This window comes from Oncorhynchus masou, chromosome 8, assembly GCF_036934945.1.
Source record: "Oncorhynchus masou masou isolate Uvic2021 chromosome 8, UVic_Omas_1.1, whole genome shotgun sequence".
Lineage (NCBI taxonomy): Eukaryota > Metazoa > Chordata > Actinopteri > Salmoniformes > Salmonidae > Oncorhynchus > Oncorhynchus masou.
This window is the reverse complement of record NC_088219.1, coordinates 9,985,762-10,004,250: the sequence shown is the minus strand read 5'-3', so window position 1 is coordinate 10,004,250 and position 18,489 is coordinate 9,985,762. Positions and strand designations below refer to the sequence as shown.

The 18,489-nt window shown below is 46.5% G+C and overlaps 2 pseudogenes; both read right to left on the bottom strand.

The window, feature by feature from the left end:
- Positions 1 to 18,489, bottom strand: part of LOC135543738 (replication protein A 70 kDa DNA-binding subunit-like) — a 139,165-nt pseudogene that overhangs the window by 118,693 nt on the left and 1,983 nt on the right.
- On the bottom strand, positions 3,735 to 4,490 carry LOC135544054 (stathmin-like; annotated as a pseudogene).

The following is an 18,489-nucleotide window of genomic DNA, read 5'->3' as shown; positions in this document are numbered from 1 at the left end:
AAAGATACACTGCTTCTTAATAAAACCGCTGTGTCACATTTATTTTTAACATTACGGAATTAGTTCACTATGCAATAATCTGAGACGGCGCTCAGACGTAAGCAATATTTCTCTGCTATGTTGGAGTCAACAGAAATACAAAATTACAACATAAATATTCCCTTACCTTTCATGGTCTTCGATCAGAATGTAGTGGAAGGAGTCATACTTACCCAATACATCGTTTTGTTTCAGTTTGGGTGTCCATGTAGTAGCATATGCTACCACTTTCAGCACAAATGCACCAAAAATTACTTCTGGTCCAGAACAGTTGTGCATCAAAATTGTACATATTATATGTCGACTAAACTGGTCAAACTTAGTGCAGAATCAAGCTTTAGGATGTTATTAACGTACAAAACGATTGGCATTACAACCGGACAATCCGAATTCATCTCAGGCAAGCTGGAACGAAGGAAGGTCTGTGTCCAATTCGCGCCCTAACGCACATGTATTTTCTTGCGACACCCACTGTTTTTCGTCTCAAAGGGTCAAAGTTCATGGGATATGCACAATTAAATGCTCTACTGAATGAGGACATCTAGTGGAAGACATAGAAAGTGTCTCCAGATCCATAGCTGGTTGGGAAGGGTGGGGGCGATGACATCAAATTTGCCCCAACTTTCAGGATTCCAAAACTAGTTTGGGAGATTGCCTGCCCTGTGAGTTCTGCTATACTTACAGACATAATTCAAACGTTTTTAGAAGCTTTAGAGTGTTTTCTATCCAATAATAATTATTATATGCATATATTAGCAATTTGGGACAGATTCTTTTTCAGTTTACTATGGGCACGCAATTCATCCAAAGGGGGCAGTATTATCCCTAACCCGAATTAAACAAACCAACATCACAATGCCCACTCCTATAACTGTATATCCAAAACATCTTCTCCAGCTATACAGACAACCCCCCCAACACACCATATCTCCTCAAACATCTCGACACATTTTATCATTTTATAGAACTCAAACTCAACCCTGAGGCGCACAGAGACCATCCCATTAAACCATAGTAAAGAGTCTGTTATCCCCCCACATTTGACCCTGTTCCTCCTTGTGAGCCAAATAGATAACTTTGGCTGAGCTAACAGAAAATTCAACAAAACACATTTGGCTTTCTCCTTAATCGAATACCTGTATCCCATTATGAACATCCCAACAGGAAAAACCACCCCCAACCTCTCACACAGACATTCCAACAGAGACATTAAAGGCATTAACCTGGTGCACACAGAAAACACGTGAATCACAGTTTCTTTCATTTTGCAGAAAAGACACCTCTGCCCGATTCCCGGTTCAACCCGTGCCAACCAGCTGTTAGTGGCCAGGGCTTCATGAAGAACCCTACACTGGAAGTCCCCTGACCTCTTTGGTACTGGGGGTTTGTAGAGCCCCCTCCATCTAAAACCCACCATACTCTCCGCCCCACATACCCCCTGCCACTGATGTGCCTTCACTCCTGTTAGGTTCCTAATGTTCCTAACCTTAACGCAGAGGTTGAAGAGGGCTTTACCTCCCACATCCTCAAACTCCCCCAGGCTCGGAGTGTTAAAATCTAACAAGTCCTCCAGACCCCCTTGCCAGTCTCCAGTCTCTGCCGTCACCTGCAGTGGCAGAAACATTGGTGGCCCCTCTCCCTTTGGCCGCTCAAACATCCCCCTTTCCGGCTAAGACAGTGCCTCCTGGACCTGCTCCAGGAATCTCTCCAGCAGCCTAAGAGACGTTATTCCTGTTTGTTGCGCCAAGACCTCCGGGGTTTTCCACCCCTCCGCTCCCAGCAGTCTCAGGTCACCCAGCCTTTGTAAACCCCCTGTCACCAGTTGCCTCTGCATGGTGGCCGACTGAACCGATCTCAAAGGGATGGCTGGGTTGTGGAAGATAGGCTCCTCCCACACCCATAGCCCAGGCCCACACACCCTTCTCGTATGGGCCTTAGCATCTGCCAGGCCCTCAGCATTGCAGAGTAAAAATCTGAGAGACCTGCTGTACTCAGCCTCTCCAGCTTCATGAGGAACAGCTGCCGGTCCAACCCTAATCCCCAGCTCTCCTCAGCAGCGTGCATGCTGGCTCCCTCCAGCCAATATCAGCATGGTACAGCAGTCTCTGCACTGCCTTTAGCCTGAAAGCAGCCATCCTGCTCTCCAGTTCCACCAGGCCCTGTCCTCCTTCATGAATGGTCATGTACAACACTGCTGCCTTCAGCCAGTGATGGCCCGACCAGAAGAAGTCCACCAGGTTGCATTGCAGGTCTGTGAGCAGACCGGTGGGGGGATTTAGGACAGCCAGTTCATGCCACAGGGAAGATGCTACCAGGTTGTTAATTATCAGCACCCTCCGTCTATATGACACTTGGGACAGGAGCCACCTCCACCTGGCCTGTCTTGACACCACTGCCTTGAAAGCCCCTCCCAGTTCTTCCTTATCCAGTTCTCTGAGCCCAGGTACACCCCCAACACTTTAAGCCCTTCACAACCCCACTGCAAACCCCCTGGAAGCAGAGGAGGAGCACTATCCCCCCATGCCCCACATAACAGAGCTTTGCTCTTGCCCCAGTTTACCTTAGCTGATGAAGCTCCCTCGTACACCTTCAGACTGGTCTCTAGTGCCTGCATATCCTGATCATCCCTGACCATCACAGAAACAACATCTGCATATGCTGACACTGCTATGCCTGTCACCACATCCATTCCCGTCCAGCACACTCCCTGCAGTCTCCTGCGTAGCAGTCCTAAAAAAGGCTCAATGGCTAATGTGTATAACTGCCCAGATAGAGGGCATCCTTGTCCAATGCCCCGTCTCACCCAGACTGGCCTACTGAGCCCCCCTCCAACCTTGACCATACATGACACCCCAGCATACAACAGCTTCACACATGTCAAAAAACTCTTCCCAATCCCAAACACAGACATCACATTATGTGACAGGTTAAAGGAAATAGTCATAGCCTGTTATACATTAAAAAGTATTAGTAAATTCATAGTATGTGAGGATCTTAAAACATCTAAGGTTAAAAAGATGCATTCAGTATTAGTTGATAGAGATTGATAACATTCATATAATTGTGTTAAAGTTCAAATCTGTCAAAGTGTACGAATTGTGAGAGTAATGTGTAAACGTTATATTGATTACTTTATTTTGTAGTGCCTAAAAGTGTTAATCTGTGATCTACGAAATGCTCTTAATCTATGAGCCGGAGATCGATTGCTCTGGTCTCCCCCCATATTCCTGGGGAAAATCTGGGTCTTTTCTCATTACACTAAACGTTGAATTGAGAATACAACACCGTATCACTCTCGTGATTATTTCTCCCCTGTTTTCAGGTACTTTATTGATGATAAAAATAGTAATTTAAATGTTATAACTCGCTAACATGTCAAGAGTGTTTAAGGTGTGTCTTAGTAACGTCTTGAGGAAGTTAGAGTTAAGTTTGAAGAGAGTAATATTAGCCCTGCTCAGTTGAAGTGAAGAATAGCATCGTACTGAGAGTAGCTGTCATCTTATGTCGATTGTGAATGAACATGTGCGTTGTTAATAAGATATTTTGCTGTGTTATTTGTATAATGGGTTTTCTGTTGTTTTGTAATGTGTTACTTTTGTGAAATGATTACACTAAACGTTGAATTGAGAATACAACACCGTATCACTCTCGTGATTATTTCTCCCCTGTTGTCAGGGGCGTAACATTTTATTTGGATACGTAAAAAACCCTATAGTATACAATTCCCCCATAGACTGAACTGTTCAGTTTTCTGATGTCTCAGCACCACCCTCTTTGGTTTCCTTCTTAGCATGCACCTCTTCCAGTTTCTTGTCCTTCTCCTTGAACTTCTCACTCATGGCTGCCTGAAGGGCCTACTTGTTTTCTTTGTTAGCCTCCATCTTCTGGTTAAGCTTACATTTACATTTACATTTAAGTCATTTAGCAGACGCTCTTATCCAGAGCGACTTACAAATTGGTGAATTCACCTTCTGACATCAGTGGAACAGCCACTTTACAATAGTGCATCTAAATCATTTAAGGGGGGGGGTGAGAAGGATTGCTTTATCCTATCTTAGGTATTCCTTGAAGAGGTGGGGTTTCTCCTCCGCTATCTTGCTGAAGTTGTTGTTCTCCTCCAAGGCTTTCCTTTGCACCTCCTTCTCGTGCTCCCGCTTCTCAGCGAGGTGTTTCAGAACCTCCGCTTCATGGGACTTCCTCCTCTCTTCTGCAGCCTCTAGTTTCCTCTGGATCTCCTCCAGGGACAGGTCCTTCTTCTTGGGGGGAGAAAGGGGGAACTCTCCCTTGGCGTCTGGAGCTGGAGCTCCTAGGATCACCTCGAACACCTGGCCAGACGCACGTTTGTCAATCTCCTTAACCAGAATATCTCCGCAGGAAGAGGCCATTTCAGCAGTGGACAGAGTCAATGTACCTTCACAAACAGTGAAACCAACTCCTCCTCAGCAGCCAGACTTTAGATGTTGTTGTCTCCTCCAGCCGCTTTTCAACAAGAGGCTGTGCTGGTAGCATATCAGGGATTGGCACTGCAACGGTCTGTTACACTGTTGTGGGCCTGTGTTCCCACTCTCTCACTGGTTCAGCATTCCTCTCCTCAGGTACTGTAGGAGATGTGGGAACCTGTAGCGGCTCATGATGAAGGTCATATTCATCCCCACTGTCTTCATCAGAATCTAGAGGCTGTGATGCAGGCTGGTGTCTCCTCGTTTTCTGACTTTTGTCCACTTTGGTCATTTTGGTTGTGTCTCAAAAGGTAAGTGGTCACAGGACATGAGCAGGTTTCTGTGCAGGACCCTGGAGCGTCCCCTACCCTTTTCTGGTCTCAATTCATAAATCTGCAGGTCTGAACCCATTTGTCTCACCACTGTGTGAATTGTATCTTCCCAATAGTTACGGAGTTTTCCTGGTCCTCCTCTTGGTGTCAGGTTTTTAATCAGAACTCGCCCGCCAGGCTGTAGCACTGAACTCCTAACTTTAGTGTCATAGTACTTCTTACTTCTTTCAGCGGCTTTCTGAGCATTTTCATTTGCAATGGCGTATGCTTCTTCCATCCCTCGTTTCCAGTTCTCCACGTATTCTCGCTGGTTACTGGAACCTGCCTCTGTGCACAATCCAAAGAGCATATCAACTGGAAGCCTGGGTGATCTCCCAAACAGAAGATAAATTGGTGAATAGCCAGTCACTTCGCAACGGGTGCAGTTATAGGCAGAAACCAGTTTGTTCAGAGACTCCTTCCAATTAGACTTTTGTGTCTCAGTTAGTGTCTTTAACATTTGCAACAATGTTCTGTTCATGCGTTCCGCTTGACCGTTTCCCATCGGGTGATAGGGTGTTGTCCTGGACCCAGCCATGCCACTGAGTTTCTTTAACTGATGGAACAACTGATTTTCAAATTCTCCCCTTTGGTCATGGTGGATGCGGGACGGGAACCCAAACTTCAGGGCAAAGTCATTGAAGATGAGATTTGCAGCAGTTTTACCTGACTTTGATGTGGTGGCGTAGGCTTGAGTGAAACGTGTAAAATGATCAACAATCACGAGGATGTACTCATATCCCCCTTTGCATCTGTCGAGATGAAGGAAGTCAATACATACCAGGTCAAATGGCTGTGTTGTCACAATGTTTGTCAGAGGAGCTCTTGTTGCATGGGCTGGCTTTTTCTGCTTGACACAGCTACAAGTTTTAGTCACATGGTGCTCGATGTCAGATTGCATATATGGCCAGAAGAAGCGGTCACGTACTAGTGATACAGTGCGGTCAGTACCTTGGTGTCCCATGTTATTGTGCAACTCTTCCATCACTTTACCTTTGTACTGCTCTGGTATAACTAACTGCTTGCGGGCTGTAGTGATTCTGTACAGAATGCCATCACTGTCTATTGTCAATTTGTCCCGTTCTCTGAATAGGCATTTTGTCTTTGGACTGAATTTCTTTTGCTCTTTAACTGGCGGTTTGGAACCAGACAGTTTGAAATTGAGCACAGGACTGATGACCGGATCAGATTCTTGTGCTTCTCTTATCCCATCTTTTGGGATGGAGCTGGTTGTTGCAGTGGTTGTCTCACCTTCAGCTGATACTGACATAGATGCAGCTGAAAATGACCAAGGTACACCAGCCTCTTTCTGTACCTCAACTGCTTGTATCGTGGCGGCGATGGTGTCTGGTGGAAGCTCCTCAGAACATTCTCTCATCAGTGACTCTACATCCAGTGGCATCCTTGACAAAGCATCTGCATCACCGTTCTCTCTGCCTGGCCTGTACTTTATTGTAAAGTGGAAATCAGCCAGGTCTGCAACCCACCTGGAAGTGGTTGCGTTCAGTTTTGCAGTAGACAGAATGTAGCAGAGCGGGTTGTTATCGCTGTATACAGTAAAGGTCGGAGCATAGTACAAATAGTCATGGAACTTATCAGTGATTGCCCATTTTAGAGCTAGAAATTCTAGCTTGCTCGAGTGGTAGTGATAGTTCTTCTCAGCTGCTGTTAAGGTTCGAGAGCCATAAGCAATGACCCTAAGCTTCCCCTCTTGCTTTTGATAAAGAACTGCTCCCAAGCCTTGGTGTGACGCATCAGTGTGTACAACAAATGGCTGAGTGAAATCAGGGAAACCTTAAACTGGTGGGTGAAGCAAACACTCAATCAGCTGTTCAAGTGCCTGTTGATGCTGGTCAGTCCACAGGATTGGCTTGTTTGAGGGCACCACATGACTTACTTTCTTTGTTTTTGTTTTCCGTGGGTGGTCAGGTAATTTCTCTGAATCTGCTTTCAGGAGGTCATACAGGCAGCTGGCACTCCTAGAAAAGTCTTTGATGTACTGTCTGTAGTAAGTGAGTAAACCAAGCATTTTTCTGAGCTGGCCCACAGTCTCTGGTCTGATTTCTTTCAATGCTCTTACTGCTTCAAAATCGGCTGGGTCAACTTGGCTGCCCTCTGCAGACACTATTCTGCCCAAATAACGGACCTGGGGTTTAAAGAGATCACACTTACTTGGTTTGAGTTTAATGCCATACTATCTGAGACGCTGCAAAACTTTTCGCACATCATTCACATGGCCGTTGAATGTTTTACTGAAAACTAGCGTGTCGTCCAGATAAGGAATGCAGATGTTATCCCGGAGCCCTTCCAAACACTCCTCCATACACCGCTGAAAAGCTGCAGGAGCGTTCATGAGGCTGGATGGCAAACGTATCCACTCATAGAGTCCCCACGGTGTCACAAATGCTGTCAGTGGTCTGCTTTCTTCAGAGATGAACCCCTGGTGATACGCTTTCCCCTGATCTAAGAGGGAGAACCAGGAATTACCACCTAAACTGTCCATGATGTCTTGGACCCGAGGGATTGGCTGGCGGTCGGGATGTGTCTTTCTGTTCAGGTCTCTGTAATCTATACACAACCGGAGGGTCCCATCCTTCTTACGAACGCACACGACAGGTGAAGAATATGAAGAGTTTGACTTCCTAACCCAGCCCTGGACTATGAGGTCATAAATGTAACCCTTCATCTCCTGATACAGTGGCCTGGGCACTGACATGTATGTGCGCTTTACTGGTTCAGAGTCCTTTAGAGAAATAGTCATTTTCAATCGTTCAATGCAGCCAATGTTATTGTCTGATCTGGAGAAGGAGTGACACTCTTCTCTAAGCATTTGCCTAACAACCTCTCTCTGCCCTTCAGTTAGGTGAGTTAAACCTACTGGTGGATCCCACTCTTCAGTAGCAGTACATGGGGTTTGAACGCTGGTGTGATTCACTGTGGCTGAGGTGACAGTTTTTTCAAAGACTTGGGCAGGTAACACAGTCATAATGGTTTGTACTGTACCGATTATTGTGCGTCCTAGCAGGGCAATGTCGTGGTCAGTGGGGTTAGAGACATCAAGCAGGATAACTGGAAAAACACCTTTCCTGACTCTGACTAGTGTGTCAAAGAACTCAAGGTCGTCTGGCCACTGCGGGTTCAGGTCTGGCTGGAAAAGCATTGTCATGTCATCTCTGAAAGGCTGGGAAGCTACACGGCACTCAATCTGAATGCTACTGTGTTTTGGTACAGCAACCTTCTCTTTCTTGGTTTTCACTGCGTATTCATCTGTCTGTTCTGCGCTAACAGCCTGTATAAAAGCTCTCACCTTGTTTCTTTTGAGGCTTGGGAAAGCTGTTTTTACTGTACTGTATCGTTTAGTCTTTTCGGTCATTGTCAGGATGTGCTCGATAACATTGAAACCTATGATGGGATGGGATAGGTGACAGCCTTTCATTACCACCACCGGGATGATCAGTTCCTTTGTTTGGTCAGTTTCAGAGGCTAGCCGAAAAGTTGTTTCAATCCATCCCAGGTACGGCATTTCAGTCCCATTTGCTGCAGTCAACCTTAGATCATCAGGTGAGTCCAGGATTTCTGAAACATCTCTCAGCCTTGCGTTTGGGAGAGATTCCTCTTTCCATCGTTCATCAATGACCGATACCTGAGAGCATGTATTCCATAGAACTTGGAGGTGGTGGCGATTCAGGTAACACTCAATAAGTCACTGTCTGCCGACTAGCGAGGTGACCTTACGTGGGTGGCAACCTTGAGCTAGGGATGGTAAGGAGTGGGCATTTTCCTCTGTGCAGGAAAACCTTTCACTGGTAGAGTCAATTTTCAGGTGAGTGCATTTTTCCTTATGTTTAGTCCAATGTTGGTTTTGACATACTTTGGAACAGTACAGTGTCTCTTTACATGATGAACATTGTTTCAGGTTCTCAAATGAATCTTCTCTGGCACAATTTGCACATTTCTGGGACTTTTTGGTAGCTATGATTAACACTCGTCCCTCAGCGGTAACCCGTTTCCGTTTAAAAGGGCCTCCCTTGATGGTCTGGCTCCCCGGATTTTACACCCAGCTTGAAAATGTTCTCCACTCCCACATCGGAAGCAGTGTGTGCAGCGTGCATCTGTTCTGGCCTGCAGGCAGACAAAACACCTCCTTGGAGCTTGAGCAGAGTGGTTGGTATACCGGTTAGGTGTATATTGATGCTGCACAGGGTCAGGTGCTTGGGACCGACTGTAGTTGCTGTAATACTGCTGCTGGGAAACAGGTGGCTGGGGGTCCCTATCTGGCCTCCTAACTGGGGGTGGGGCATAGGCACAAGGCGGTGACTGAAACATAGGCTGCAGTAATGTCTCCTTAATCTGAGCAATCTCTGCACTGAGACCTTTTAGAGAAGCTACACCTGTCTTAAGTTCAGCTAACTCTGTTAACAGTCCTGCGGGTATCTTAGCTTTGGCTTCCTTCACAGGACACTTTGCAGATGGCGTATCTTCTAACTGGACTACACTTACAGTTGTAGCAGGCTGTGGGGCATTAAACCGCTTTTTGTTTCGTCTTTCTATCTCATTAGCACAAGCAATGTTAAGCTTCTCTAGCAAAACCTCATCTGATGTTTTGCTCTCTAGTAGGAGAGGCTGCATGTCTATCCTGATATTGTCACTCTGGAGACCCGTAAGGACTGTGTGTAAACACATGCTCTGGACTAGAGCAGGGTCATACTTAAGCCCTGATTCTGACTCCTGGGATGCAAACAGTACTTTCTGCCTCAAATCTAAAACGCGCATCAGGAAGCTTTGAGGGGTCTCCTTGCTATGCTGTGCTTCTGAAGCTAGCTGTTTGTAAAGCTCTGTTGCGCTCTTCTCTTGGAAGTGGGAACGCAGGATACATCTAAGTGTGGGAAGAGTTAGCTGGGGTTTACCTTCCAAGTAGCTGCGTAGCTGTGAGCCTGGAGAAATAGCCCTGACTACTGCGTCTACTATTTCTACCTCAGGATAGCCTCTGTTAAGTCAATTTTCAATCTGATGGGCAAGGCTGGAAAAAATCTGTTTTTCTTTCTGGCCCGGTTCACCTATCTGACCAGAAATTTTAAACTCTTTGCGCCAGTATGAGCTGGGCTGTGCATTGGGTGAGAGCGGCACGCTCCCCTGAAGATTGGCATGGTGTTGGGGCTGACGCAGAGAATCACTGGCTTTGGCTGCAGTAATCTGCTCAGTTCCCACACATTGTTGTGGGGTTACAGTTCTCAGTTCCTCTATTCTGTGATGTGTTCCGGCTGGTTCAATATCATGGTCAATTTGCCCTGTTTTGTTATCTCTGCCACTGATCATCTCTGTCATTTCGTCTTTAAGTAGCAACAATTCCGACATGCCGCCATCTTCTAACTCTGCGACTTCCTCTCTTCCAAGGAACATCATAATGCGAGTCATTAATGATTTATCTTGAACATCTCTTCTCTGTTTGCCTGATATTTCAAGGAAATCACATATCTCTAGTAATTTGTCTTTAGTCAGGGTGTGCAATTCTCCTACTACCTCTTCCTGTAGTTCTTCCAAGGCGCTTGTCATGTTGACAGAACAGGAGAAACTTTTACTGTGCAGGACTTGACTCTGAATTAGATGGTCCTTACTGTCTCTGATGGTCGATCAATGGCCTCAGTTGACACGTACTTAACCACTAACTTCCAACTTCCCTCGAACAGCAACACTTTCCTCACTGCAGCCTGCCTGAGTTGTTATGTGGAGATTTAGCTGGCTCGGAATTCAGCGACCAGGGTGTGGAAACTGGACATCTGAGCAGCAATCTCAGAGGAGCCTCCAAAAATGTTACGCCCCTGAAAACAGGGGAGAAATAATCACGAGAGTGATACGGTGTTGTATTCTCAATTCAACGTTTAGTGTAATGAGAAAAGACCGCGATTTTCCCCAGGAATATGGGTGGAGACCAGAGGAATCGATCTCCGGCTCATAGATTAAGAGCATTTCGTAGATCACAGATTAACACTTTTAGGCACTACAAAATAAAGTAATCAATATAACGTTTACACATTACTCTCACAATTCGTACACTTTGACAGTTTTGAACTTTAACACAATTATATGAATGTTATCAATCTCTATCAACTAATACTGAATGCATCTTTTTAACCTTAGATGTTTTAAGATCCTCACATACTATGAATTTACTAATACTTTTTAATGTATAACAGGCTATGAATATTTCCTTTAACCTGTCACACATTAAACAGATATCAAAAGCCTTCTCTTGATCTAAAGAGACCAGTCCAAAGTTCACATTAGAACCTCATGTCCCTGATTAAGAACAAGTTGTCCGTGATTGAGCATCCCGGTACACAATATGTTTGGTCCTTATGTACTATTGAGTCCAAATGGGAGTTCAGTCTGTTAGAGAGGACTTTGGCAAATATCTTGTAGTCCGCACAGAGTAATGCCACAGGCCTCCAGTTCTTAAGTTCACACAAGTCCCCTTTTTTGGGCAGGAGAGTCAGAGCCCCCCGATGGCAGCTCATCGACAACTCTCCTACCCCGACACATTCATGCAACACGCAAAAGAAATCCTGTCCAATTATTCCCCATAATTTTTTACAAAACTCCACTGTGAGTCCATCGACCCCCGGTACATGACCGGGGGACATCTGGGAACGGCTTCTGCCAGTTCATGGGACAACAGAGGAATGTCCATTTCATCCCTCTGTGCCAGAGAGAGTTTAGGGAGTCCTGCGAACAAGACCTGAGCACACACTTCTGCCCTATACAATTCAGTATAAAACTCCACAGTCCGCTCCCGCATCTCCCCCACCACAGAGGTCACCCGCCCATCAGACAGCCGTAGACAATGCATACCCTTGGCTTCACCACTCTGTCTTTCCAAACCAAAGAAGAAGGAGCTGGGAGCATCCATCTCCTTGAGCATGGAGAACCTGGCTCTTACAAGTGCTCCCTTTGCTTTAACCTGGAAAAAACTGCCCAGGTCTCTACGTAATTCGGCTAAATTAGCCTGGTGGCTTACATTGCCTTGTCCCACCATCTCTACCTCCATCTCACTACTACAACGCTCTAGTTCCCCCAATACTCTCCTAGCCTCTGAGTATGAGAGAGCTGTGTACTGTTGACAGAAAAGATGAATTTGGACTTTCCCCACATCCCACCATTGACTCAGAGACTCATACTCCTTTCTTCACTGCCTCCACCTTTCCCAAAAGGTCTGGGAACCTGAGCAAAAAGTGGCATCTTGTAAGAGATTTACATTGAACCTCCAATAAGATGCCTGCCGGGGCGCTGGTGAAATAGACAGCCGAGCTGGTTATGTGATGATCCGAAAATCCCACCGGGAGAATGGTTACTAGGCAAGTCAGTTATTTTCAATGACAGCCTAGGTACAGAGGCTTAACTGCCTGTTCAGGGGCAGAACAACAGATTTGTACCTTGTCAGCTCGGGGATTTGAACTTGCAACCTTTCGGTTACTAATCCAACGCTCTAACCACTAGGCTAACCCGCCTACCCGAAGAGTCTCCATAAGAAGTGGGAGAAAAGCCAGCAGAGAAAGAGACCAATAGCAAAGCTCGAAAAGCCCCAGTGTCAGAAAGAAAATATACATCTAAACAGTGTCTGAAGGTAAACCTTTACGCACTGTTGTGACCCACTTCCTCAACCTAAACCGTTTCCTGTTGTGACCCACTTCCTCAACCTAAACCGTTTCCTGTTGTGACCCACTTCCTCACCCTAAACCGTTTCCTGTTGTGACCCACTTCCTCAACCTAAACCGTTTCCTGTTGTGACCCACTTCCTCAACCTAAACCGTTTCCTGTTGTGACCCACTTCCTCAACCTAAACCATTTCCTGTTGTGACCCACTTCCTCAACCTAAACCGTTTCCTGTTGTGACCCACTTCCTCAACCTAAACCTTTTCCTGTTGTGACCCACTTCCTCAACCTAAACCGTTTCCTGTTGTGACCCACTTCCTCAACCTAAACCATTTCCTGTTGTGACCCACTTCCTCAACCTAAACCATTTCCTGTTGTGACCCACTTCCTCAACCTAAACCGTTTCCTGTTGTGACCCACTTCCTCAACCTAAACCGTTTCCTGTTGTGACCCACTTCCTCAACCTAAACCGTTTCCTGTTGTGACCCACTTCCTCAACCTAAACCGTTTCCTGTTGTGACCCACTTCCTCAACCTAAACCGTTTCCTGTTGTGACCCACTTCCTCAACCTAAACCGTTCCCTGTTGTGACCCACTTCCTCAACCTAAACCGTTTCCTGTTGTGACCCACTTCCTCAACCTAAACCGTTTCCTGTTGTGACCCACTTCCTCAACCTAAACCGTTTCCTGTTGTGACCCACTTCCTCAACCTAAACCATTTCCTGTTGTGACCCACTTCCTCAACCTAAACCATTTCCTGTTGTGACCCACTTCCTCAACCTAAACCATTTCCTGTTGTGACCCACTTCCTCAACCTAAACCGTTTCCTGGGTGAGAGGACACCATGCCCATCATTTTTCATAGCATGTTGTAATGATCTTACAAACTTTCTAGGATCAGAAAAAAACGCCTCAAGATTAACTTTTTTCCCCTTAGTCTCATTCAGGAACCTTGTCAATTCTCTCAATGTGTACTTAGACCCCTCTGCTTGACTGGCTGTCAGCTCCGGGCCCATTGAAGAGGAGTCTGAAAAAAATAACTCCTCACCCTCTTCCTCAGACTCACTTTCCTCCTCATCTCTATCTCCCACCCTGACCACCTGCCCTTCCTCTCTGGTCAGGGTATCACCCACAGCAACAGGCAAAGGTTCCATGGTGCCTTTGACCACACCCTTTTTCCTTTTCTGCTTGACACCCTCTTCCTCCCCCCTAGTCTCTTACACTTCCCCACTATACTCTCCTCATCCACCAGCATAACCTGACAAGACCCAGCATCATCTACACCACCCTCCATAGCATGACTAGACCCAATCATCTACACCACCCACCATAGCATGACGAGACCCAGCATCATCTACACCACCATCCATAACCTGACTAGACCCAGCCTCATCTACATCACCCTCCATAGCATGACTAGGCCCAGAATTATCTACACCACCATCCATAGCATGACTAGACCCAGCATCATCTACACCACCCTCCATAGCATGACGAGAACCAGAATTATCTACACCACCATCCATAGCATGACTAGACCCAGCATCATCTACACCACCCTCCATAGCATGACTAGACCTAGAATCATCTACACCACCCTCCATAGCATGACTAGACCCAGCATCATCTACACCACCCTCCATAGCATGACTAGACCTAGAATCATCTACACCACCCTCCATAGCATGACTAGACCCAGCCTCATCTACATTACCCTCCATAGCATGACTAGGCCCAGAATTATCTACACCACCATCCATAGCATGACTAGACCCAGCATCATCTACACCACCCTCCATAGCATGACTAGACCTAGAATCATCTACACCACCCTCCATAGCATGACTAGACCCAGCATCATCTACACCACCCTCCATAGCATGACTAGCCCCAGCATCATCTACACCACCCTCCATAGCATGACTAGACCCAGCATCATCTACACCACCCTCCATAGCATGACTAGACCCAGCATCATCTACACCACCCTCCATAGCATGACTAGACCCAGCCTCATCTACACCACCCTCCATAGCATGACTAGACCCAGCATCATCTACACCACCCTCCATAGCATGACTAGACCCAGCATCATCTACACCACCCTCCATAGCATGACGAGAACCAGCATCATCTACACCACCCTCCATAGCATGACTAGACCCAACATCATCTACACCACCCTCCATAGCATGACTAGACCCAGCATCATCTACACCACCCTCCATAGCATGACTAGCCCCAGCATCATCTACACCACCCTATATAGCATGACTAGACCCAGCATCATCTACACCACCCTCCATAGCATGACTAGACCTAGAATCATCTACACCACCCTCCATAGCATGACTAGACCCAGCCTCATCTACACCACCCTCCATAGCATGACTAGACCCAGCATCATCTACACCACCCTCCATAGCATGACTAGCCCCAGCATCATCTACACCACCCTATATAGCATGACTAGACCCAGCATCATCTACACCACCCTCCATAGCATGACTAGGCCCAGAATCATCTATACCACCCTATATAGCATGACTAGACCCAGCATCATCTACACCACCCTCCATAGCATGACTAGACCCAGCATCATCTACACCACCCTCCATAGCATGACTAGACCCAACATCATCTACACCACCCTCCATAGCATGACTATTCCCAGCATCATCTACACCACCCTCCATAGCATGACTAGACCCAACATCATCTACACCACCCTCCATAGCATGACTAGACCCAGTCTCAGCTATCCCACCATCTCTAGCCTGACTAGACCCAGGCTCATCTACCCCACCATCTCTGACTGACAAGGCCCAGCTTCATCTTCACCACCTTCCCTGGCATGACTAGGCCCAGCCTCATCTACACCACCCTCCATAGCATGACTAGACCCAGCATCATCTACACCACCCTCCATAGCATGACGAGAACCAGCATCATCTACACCACCCTCCATAGCATGACTAGACCCAACATCATCTACACCACCCTCCATAGCATGACTAGACCCAGCCTCATCTACACCACCCTCCATAGCATGACTAGACCCAGCATCATCTACACCACCCTCCATAGCATGACTAGGCCCAGAATCATCTACACCACCCTCCATAGCATGACTAGACCCAGCATCATCTACACCACCCTCCATAGCATGACTAGACCCAGCATCATCTACACCACCCTCCATAGCATGACTAGGCCCAGAATCATCTACATCACCCTCCATAGCATGACTAGACCCAACATCATCTACACCACCCTCCATAGCATGACTAGACCCAGTCTCAGCTATCCCACCATCTCTAGCCTGACTAGACCCAGGCTCATCTACCCCTCCATCTCTGACTGACAAGGCCCAGCTTCATCTTCACCACCTTCCCTGGCATGACTAGGCCCAGCCTCATCTACCCCACCATCTCTAGCCTGACTAGGCCCAGCCTCATCTACCCCACCATCTCTAGCCTGACTAGACCCAGTCTCAGCTATCCCACCATCTCTAGCCTGACTAGACCCAGGCTCATCTACCCCACCATCTCTGACTGACAAGGCCCAGCCTCATCTTCACCACCTTCCCTGGCATGACTAGGCCCAGCCTCATCTACCCCACCATCTCTAGCCTGACTAGACCCAGCCTCATCTACCCCACCATCTCTAGCCTGACTAGGCCCAACCTCATCTACACCACCTTTCCTGGCATGATGAGGCCCAGCCTCATCTACCCCACCATCTCTAGCCTGACTAGGCCCAGCCTCATCTACCCCACCATCTCTAGCCTGACTAGGCCCAACCTCATCTACACCACCTTTCCTGGCATGACGAAGCCCAGCTTCTGCTGCTTGCATCTCCTTACCCCCTGCACTTTGACCTCGATTTCCCCCACTGACACTTGTACCCTCACCTTGTCTAAGGGCTTTATGTGAGCACGCAAAGCTCTTATGCCCCAAATCCCCACACTCAAAACATCTGTGCTGGAAAAAACCTGCATAGAGCCCCTCCCCGTGCCTCACTTTAAAATGCACATTTAGTTGTTGATATTTGTTGCTCAGAAACATAAACACTTGCCTCCGGAACGAAACAACGTGCTTAACGGCATCTGCCTGAAAGCCTGCTGACAGTACCCGAAAACCTCTAGCAGACTTACCAAAACGACTCAGCTCTTTCCTGATTTGGTCATCTGTAAGAAACGAAGGCAAATTTGCAACTACCACTCTTGTCAAAGGGGTAGAGAGAGGTGAAATTGACAACAACACATCCCTTACAAATATTCCGCTAGCAATTAGCATACAAACCAAATTAGCCCTTTTCATGAACACAACCACAGCTTTGTTCATTCTTGAAGCAGAATGTATAAATTCAGCTCCTACCTGTTCACCGACCGCGAGCAGAACCTCCTCCATCTTAATTCTATTCTCAGGAACACACCTGAATCCATGCCGTATCGACAGCGTCTCCTCTGCGCTAGGCTGAGAAGCCATTGCGCACACTACACCTTCCAACCCCCAGGAAAGTTACTCTGTCCTCATCCACCCTAACTTTGATAAAACTGTGGATACCGCTAAAACAAATATTGCATTAACCCTCCACCATAGAAAATAACATGTAAAGAAAAGAATCAAAGAAAGTTAGTTAGGATAAAGCCCTCCACACCAAACACTCAAACTCCAAAAAACTCCCAGCATGCACTGCGAGAGAGAGAGAGAGAGCGAGACAGAGAGAGCCAGAGACAGAGAGACAGACAGAGAGAGAGACAGAGAGACAGAGAGACAGACAGAGAGAGAGACAGAGAGACAGAGAGAGACAGAGAGAGAGACAGAGAGAGTGACAGAGACAGAGAGAGAGACAGACATAGAGACAGGGACAGAGAGAGAGAGAGAGCGAAAGAGAGAGACAGAGATAAAGAGTCCAGGCGTACCTTCCATCCTTCAGTTTGTTGGTGACACTCCTCTTCAGTAGACAGACACAGTAGGGGAGCAGACAGTTCTCCTCAACCAGACGGTTCAATTGGGTGACCAGCCAGAAGGCTACACCACACACACAAACACACACACAGAGTGGGCACAGACAGGTTAGGCTCAAAGGACTGGGTGTGCAGGTCATCACACATCATGAGCAAGAATGAACCCTTACTAGGTTGAATTGTTTTACAATGTTAATAAGGAATCATGGTGATTCCATTATTACCAATACCGGTAATACCGTTAATAACACAATACTACTTACAGGACATGGTGTGCAGGCCATCACTCATCACGAGGTGGAACCGGGGTGGACCAGATCCCCTTATGGTACGATGGCTGTTCTGAGGAACAATAAGAGAGAAGGACAACCTGGTCTCAGAGCATTTTGTATTATTATGTATGTAAATCTGAGACACTACATTAAGTATGATATGTTACGTTTCTTATGGTATTAATTTGTGGATGTCCATTATCCATTTCAAATGATACGTTACGAATTGCAATTTGTACAATATGTTATGAATTAGAGTTTGTGCATTATGATGAGAATTTGCAAGACATGCACTATGTTATGAATTTGATTAACTTTTGCCGTGGCAAACGTTACCTAGATGCCTAGGTTGCTAACGCTAGTGTTAGCTAGCTGGCTAAGGTTAGCTAGACTCAGGATTAGGTGTTACAGTTAAGGTTAGGGTTAAGGTTATGAGTTAGGTTAAAGGGTTAAGGTTAGGGAAAGGGTCAAAGGGTTAAAGTTAGGGAAAGGGTTAGCTAACATGTTTAAAGTTAAGTATGGTTAGCTAACATTCTAAGTAGTTGCAAAGTAGCTAAAAAGTAGGAAATAGTTGCAACGTTGCAAATTAGCTAAAATGCTGAAGTTGGCCATGATGAGATGAATGTTTTTGCCTTAAGTAACCTTCTGTCTTAAGTTACCATACCAAACGTAACATATCGTATTATTTTTAGTGTCCCGGATTTACGTTTACTATGTTACGTCTAGTCTATGAGACCAGGCTGAAAAG